Below are 7,593 nucleotides of genomic sequence, written 5' to 3'. Positions count from 1 at the left end.
CACAACACACAGACAGACACACAAACAGGCAAACACACACAAACCAGCTTTATAGATAAGATGATGATTTTTACATAGTCCATTGTGTGTCTTACAATATGATTGTTTCTTGCAGGCAAAATACAAAAGCCACATCAGCAGGCATCAGCAGGCATCAGCATCACCATCCGCGACTGCTACAACGACCACCCCATCTTCAGGTAATTAACATTGTACACACAGTCAGAGCACGACGGGTAGAATCAATTAGTTCGTCAGGGATTACCATTTATGCCGACATTTATCTGTTTGCTTTACCATATTATTTACTTTATAAATATTATTGTGTGTGTGTTCGTGTGTGTGTTTGTGTGTTTGTGTGTGTGTGTGTGTGTGTGTGTGTGTGTGTGTGTGTGTGTTGACAGACAAACAGCTACAGCCAAACCAAGGAGAGCACACCTGGCAGCAGTCCTGAAGGTGGGGGACAGGGTCAGGCGGGGACCGGACTGTATAAGTGACAATACAGTAAGTGCTGGTGTCCCTGTGTTGTCCGACAGCTGTCTGTCTCACCTACATCCTCACTCTGTCGTCTAAACAGAAGTGGCAACAAAATGAAAACTATGGGCGAAGTAGGGGGGGAGGGGGGGGGGTAAAAGAAGACATAATGTTGGTGAATATCATGTTCGGAACGCCCCTCCTGTCTTCTGCTTGCCCTTTTCCTGCTTTCCGTTCTTGTTCCAACCTCAGCTATCCCCCATAACACCCCCTTTCCCCTCCCTCCGCTTTTCCACTTACCATCCCCGGTCTCCTCATATTCCCCCCGCCCCCCACAGGCGCCGTAGTGGTGATCTGTGAAACACTGAAAGTTGTTCATCAAGCAATTCTCACTTTGAACAAGAAGCAGTCAGGACGTTGAATGTTGGTATGTGACCAAGAGGAGGGGTGGTCAAATCTTATGTAAAAGACTGTGCAAGACAGACAGACAGAGGCAGGCATACAAATAGACAGACAGACAGACAGACAGAGGCAGACAGACAGACAGACAGACAGACAGATATAGGGAAGGAGAGAGAAGAAGAGAGAGAGATATAGAGAGAGAAGGAGAGAGAAGAAGCGAGAGAGAAGGAAATAGACAAGGAGGAACAGACAAATATCAGAGCACACATTGGAGTAACTTCATTGCCACGCACACAAGTCTTTGCTTGAAACCTCTCGTTATTCATAAGTTGCGTATAAACACCCAGCTCTAATTATCGGAAGCCCGGTGTTTAGGATGGCGTTGTATGATGTATTGGGTAACGAATGTTCTTGTTATGTCTGGCATTATGGCCTTGTGACCCCTAAGGGGGGGGGGGGGGGGGAGGGGGTGAGAACGTCTTACTTCGCTTAGCCACTTCACGCCGTATATTCGGCTATACCGAGGGCGCACTTCCGGACCGCGGAAGTAAAAGCGTTCCCGCCAACATCACGGCAAGTGTCCTCCGTTCAAAGCAAACTTTGTCTCTTTGAAACTACCCACAGCCTTTATTTATGGTTGTGTGGATGCATAAGGTATGTATCAGGTACGTATGTGGTTTTCAACGAGAAATATACACGTAAACGCACATACGAACCGATTTGATGCAGATCCGTCCATATTGTAAGATGTTCGTCTACTTTCATCTCATCCTACACAACTCCTTGTCGATAAATGGACTGCTAAGCCTAACTATTATTTTCATTGATGTGTCCCACTCAGATATGTGAATTTTTATCATATAAAACGGTCTGGATTTTGCTAAAATTCAAAAAGAACTGAAGCCGTCAAAACTGTGTGGTATCGCACCTCCGCAGCGCCTGGATCGGAATAAAATTGGCTCCGTACAAAAACAACAACAACAACAAACATATTCCCCCCACCCCCACTTGTGTTGCACAGAGCAGTAAGCAGTTCCTTGTCCCCCTTTCCTCGTGTTGGCTTCACATGAGTTACCTCCTCTCTCATCCCCACCGCTTGCCTCACGAAGAAGCAATGAGCATCATGTTGGTCTCTGTTCCCCTTTCGCTACCCCATCTATTAAACCTGCCACCCCCTGCACACCCGAACTCCTCCATATCCCTCCCACCCCCACGTGTGACCCAACAGAGCAGTGAGCAGTGTGTACTGTGTGCAGGACTGGGGAAGACCGGGCACGGTGACGGCGATCCCTGCACGGTGCGCAGGACAAGGCTATGTGGACGTCCGGTGGGACAGTGGCCGTGAAGGCTGTCACCGTATGGGAGCTGAGGGCTGCTATGACCTGGACCTGGCCTGATCCACACCGCCACCACTCCGTGTACTCTGCACCACGTCATGTCGCCTGTCTGACGTCATGGTTTCAGTATTATGATCACTTTGTGGATAACTTGTCGAACGTTATAACGATTAGCGCTTTGAGACACAATTATTACTATCATTATCATAATCGTGATCGTCAGCGTCATCATCGAACAACTTTTCATTACTTTTCTGTCACCGTTGTCGTTGTTGTTGTCGTAGTCGTCGTCGTCGGCACCAACACTACTTACATTCCTCCTGTTGTCATTATGTGTTTCTGCTGTCGCTATGTTTTCATGTACCGCCTCCTGCAGTCGTAATGTTCCAATGTGTGTTTTCCACAACAAAGAAAAAAGTGTCGTTAAGCTTAATTGACTTGATACATTGTATTTTAACAGAATTCTAAATTGAAGCTGATATTTTAAAATGATATAGTCAGTCGTTGTTTTGTTTCAACAATGATATGTACACATGCACACAGTCATAACCCGTCAATTTCGATTTTTGAGTTATGAAATCCTTACTTTTTTCCCATCGGAATGAGCTGATGTAGTAGGCTTACGTATATGACATATGTTTGCATTTTTTTCTCTCTTTTTTTCTCTTTTTTTCATGTACCCCCATAGGGTCTTGAATACATCCTTTGCCTTGCCTTGCCTTGCCTTGCCTTGCCTTGCCTTGCCTTGCCTTGTTTGCTGGCAAAAGACTTATTTAGAACACAGTCACCGACCTAAAGCATATGAATGTTTTCTTGAAGTTTTAGTGATTGTTTTTTTTAGCTGCTATTTGCACAGTTATACTTGTTTTTCTATTCGATGTTTTGTGCTATCGCTGTGGGAACGGCTTGCCAGTCTTTGACAATGAAGTGTGTGATCATGGAATTAAGACGGTGAACTGCTTGTTGCATAATTGTTTTTAAAGGTGCTGATTAATCTTTGAAAGTATATTAGCCAATGTTTTGTGCTATGACTGTGCTAACGGCTTGTCAGTCTTAGACAATGAAGTTTGTGTGATTATGGAATTAAACAGCTGAAGTGATGTTTGCATGACTGTTTGATTAAGGTGCTGGTTAAAGGCACAGTAAGCCTCCCGTAAACCATCACAGATACTGTCAGGCTTTGACACACAGTACAAACACCCTTCCATTTGAACGCTCACCGAACGGGAACATCCTAGGTGCCCTACATAAAGAGCGAGCAATTTTCAAAGAATTAATTTTGCGGATTGTCTCCTCTCAAAATCGGACCGTGGTGCGTTTTGGCGCTGGACCTAACTTTCAAAATCTCAATAATAAATTGACAGCTTGTCACACAAACATTATTAAATCATAAAAGAATTCTTTTTTCATCAAGACAAGATCAGTACAATTCGAAGTTTTGAAAGTTTGAAAAAAGAAAAGCCCGGAAGCAGGGTCACGCAAGGTCGTGGTTCTCGTAGCAGATGACGGTTTATGCCTATCGCCAGTTCCTCTGAACAGTCAAAAGCCATCGCTAGAGTTCTTGTGAATCACAGCCGTTTGTTTCGTATAGATTCAGAGGTACATAATAACGTGCTATTGCAGATAAGCTTACAGCGAGTCGCATTCAAATTACAAACTGACGACTACATTGTGAAAAAAGGAAACTGGATCACACGGGTTCACGATGGCTCAGGGGTAAGATAAACCACGCAAAAAATAAATTCTTTGAAAATTGCTCGCTCTTTACGGAGGGTACCTAGGATGTTCTCAAGCGGCGAGTGTTTAAATGAAAGGGTGTTTGTACTGTGTGTAAAAGCCTGACAGTATCTGTGATGGTTTACTGGAGGCGTAGGGGAAGGGCTCCTAATATGGACCGGCTCCTAATATGGATCACCTTCTGTTCTGACAAACTAACGGCGCTAGAGCACTCAAAAAAGTTTTATTCGCTGTATTCACCCTCTCTGGATAACTTGCACATGTCAAAACAGTTGCAGAAACAGAAATCTCAAAACCGTTAGGCTTTTTCTCTTTTTTTTCACTTTTGGCAGCGTTCACTCTAAATTTGCCGCCTAAAACGGACTCGTTTCTGTCCACAGCCAAAGCTTTTATCACACAAAAATTGCTATATATGACAGCTAAAACCGTATTTGTTACCTGTTAGCAGTGTTGACCCCGAGTTTATACTGCAAACAAAAAATAATAGCAAAATCTCAAAGTATACTGTTCAAAAAAAGAAACGCATAGTTGCTACTTGCCAAATTTGTTTTATTTTTCGAAAAAATTAACAGAAAATCCAATATTTAGATTATTTGTTTGAAATTTGGTATGGACACAGTTGAATGCACACACAGTTCATTTGCATCTTCAAATCAATCAGTCAATCAATACGATTGGGTGCCGAGGCTGTCAAGTCAGTAGGGGGTGTGACTGCCTTGAGCAGCACCAACTGCCCGGCACCTTCTGGGCATGGACTGGATCAGATGCCGGATATCTTGCTGTGGGATGGTGTCCCACTCCTCCTGAAGTGCCTGCAATAGATCGCGGTGATTTGCCGGCGCTTCTTCTCGCCTGCGCACACGTCTGTCCAATTCATCCCAGAGGTGTTCTATCGGGTTCATGTCTGGCGACATGGATGGCCAGGGAAGCACCTGGACATGGTGGTTGGTGAGGAACTGGGTGGTGAGTCGTGCTGTGTGCGGGCGAGCGTTGTCCTGCTGGAATATGGCATCCTGGTCAGCCAGAAGAGGAAGGGCGTGTGGGCGCAGAATTTCCTCCACGTATCGCTGGGCAGTTGTGCGCCCTTGGACGTGCACCAGGGTGCTCCTTCCAGCGGTATTGATCGCCCCCCACACCATGACGCCTCCACCACCATGAACGGGTGCCTCATCCACACAGTTGGGCGCGTAACGTTCGTTTACTCTCCGGTAGACCCTCCTCCGACCATCATGTCGCTGGAGCAGGAAGTACGACTCGTCGCTGAACCACACGTGTCTCCAGTGATTCCGGACGGTCCAGCGAAGGTGCTGGTTGCCCCACTGCACTCGGTTCTGGCGATGGCGGCGGGTGAGGACAGCTCCTCTGTGAGGTCTGCGAGCTCTCAAACCAGCTTCATGCAGGCGGTTCCGCACGGTCTGGTCCGATAATCGGTGTGGCCCGGGGAGAGCCTGGACAGAAGATGAGGCCGACAGGAAACGATTCCGGAGGTGGCGGAGCCGTATGAAGCGGTCGTGAGCAGCAGTTGTCGCCCTTGGTCTTCCCGCTCGTGGCAAGTCAGCAACGGAGCCAGTGGCTTGAAACCTGACCCACAGTCTACTGATGGTGCTCTGGGACACGTGGAAGTGCCTGGCGATTGCACTTTGACTTTGGCCTGCTTGTAAACGACCCAATGCAATTTGGCGGTCTTCTCTGCTCAATCGGGCCATCTTTCGTCGCTGAATTGTCGTCTGATTTCTTTGTGGCGAACAATCCGCTTTTATGGGTTTTGGAAGACATGGTGAGAGCTCAATATTCCCCGAGTTTCACGAGATTACACTGAAGCATGACGAGTGGTCATGCCAAATGAGCAATTTTGACATTGTAGCCACTGATAACGCATGCGTCACGTGCAGAGCTCACTTGTGGCAATGAACGAAAGGTCGACGACCAGATAAACATTTTCTGCAGTTTGGTGGATATCCTTGTAGCCATATAACTAAATTAACCAAATATTACAAGCTATGCGTTTCTTTTTTTGAACAGTATATGTGCGAGTCCCCTAATATGGACCACCTTCAACATTAATCGAAAAAAATAAAAGCTAAAGGCTATTTTCATTCATTCATTAGGAAGCTTGCTGGAAATAACCTATAACTAGCCCTCGAGATTAAAAAAAATTTAACAAAAAGTCTTCTTTTCGTGAAAGTTGATAATTTCACTTATTTTCACTCTGTTTTTGATAAGCTTCTTTAGTTTCCTGGTGTGCTTCAAATAATGCTCTCATCAACCCGAAACAGATAAATCTAGAGCATATTTTAATTAGGCTGACTTGTACACTAAGTTGTATCATGTTATTTTAAAATATAGGGGGCTTTTTACAGTGATTCGTGAAGGCCGCTTCACTGGTCCATATTAGGCGCCCAGGCTCCTAATATGGACCCTTTGTGATTTATTCTGTATTTAATTTTTGCTGAATGTCTATCTAAGCTATTTCACTCTAATTAGGCATAACGGTTAACCTAAGAGAGAAGGACTACCAAACACAAAATGAAACTTCTTCGCAAGAAAACAAGCTAGTTATCAGCATGAAACAAAAAGTGGTCCGTATTAGGAGCCCCCTACTGTGCCTTTAATCATCAAAAGTAGTGATTTAGTGATTTCTGTCCTATATTTTGTCATGTCACTGTTGAAGCATACTTATTACATGTGTGTAATTTGAGAATCTATTTTGGCTTTGTTCTTGATATTCTTAAAGGCGGCAATCCTTGTTTTGAGGAATTGATTGTAGAATTACAATTGTACTGTTGAAAACCAATCTTGGAGTGTCCAATACAATACAATACAAAAACCGAATGATCAATGGCTGAGTAGTGATACTGATCGACGGATGGATGGATGGATGGATGGGTGGGTGGATGGATGGATGGATGGAATGTTGATTGATTGAGAACTGAGACATGAAGCGAACGTAAAGGTGTAGAACAAAAGTATTAGTTTTAGTAATTTATTTTAGCTGCTATTTGTGCGGTTATACTTGTTTTAATATACTGCCTTATCTTTGATAATATACTTTGTGATTTCTATCCGTTGTTTTGTGTTATCGCTGTGGGAACAGCTTGCTACTCTTTGACAATGGAGTTTGTGATCATGGAATTAAGATGTTGAAATGATTGTTGCATGATTGTTTTTAAAGGTGCTGATTAATCTTTGAAAGTATATTAGTGATTTCTATCCAATATTGTGTAGTATCACGTTGGAAGCATAGGTATTGCGTCTCTATATTGTTCAACTTTGTTCTGGCTTTTCTAAAAGACGAAAATTCTTGTTTTGACAAATAGATTGTAGAAATAAAATTGTATTGTTGAAAACCAATCTTGGTGTGTTCGGTACAATGAACAAAACGAATTATAAAATGCCTGAGTAGTGCAACTGATGGATGGATGGATGGTTGGATTGATGGATGGTTGGATGGATGGAAGGTTGGATTGATGGATGGTTGGATGGATGGAAGGTTGGATGGATGGAAGGTTGATTGATTGATCGAGCATTGAGATATGAAGCGAACGTAAAGGTGTAGAACAAAAGGCTGATTTCTTATTTTAGCGTTTTTAACGTCCACAATTACGAGATAGTAGAGTGGTTGAATATTACACAGTGCAACTGT

The 7,593-nt window shown here is 43.9% G+C and overlaps 1 long non-coding RNA gene across 1 annotated transcript in view; it reads left to right on the top strand.

The window, feature by feature from the left end:
• The first annotated feature begins 398 nt into the window (after window positions 1-398).
• The window catches only part of LOC138955037 (uncharacterized), a 71,064-nt gene continuing 63,869 nt past the window's right edge, over window positions 399-7,593 (top strand). The window contains exons 1-2 of the long non-coding RNA XR_011452067.1: window positions 399-504; window positions 2,133-3,196. This is a non-coding gene — a long non-coding RNA (uncharacterized lncRNA). The remainder of the gene's footprint in view (window positions 505-2,132; window positions 3,197-7,593) is intronic.

The sequence above is a fragment of the Littorina saxatilis genome, unplaced genomic scaffold (genome assembly GCF_037325665.1).
Source record: "Littorina saxatilis isolate snail1 unplaced genomic scaffold, US_GU_Lsax_2.0 scaffold_87, whole genome shotgun sequence".
Classification (NCBI taxonomy): Eukaryota; Metazoa; Mollusca; class Gastropoda; order Littorinimorpha; family Littorinidae; genus Littorina; species Littorina saxatilis.
This window is presented reverse-complemented; position numbering and strand designations above follow the sequence as displayed.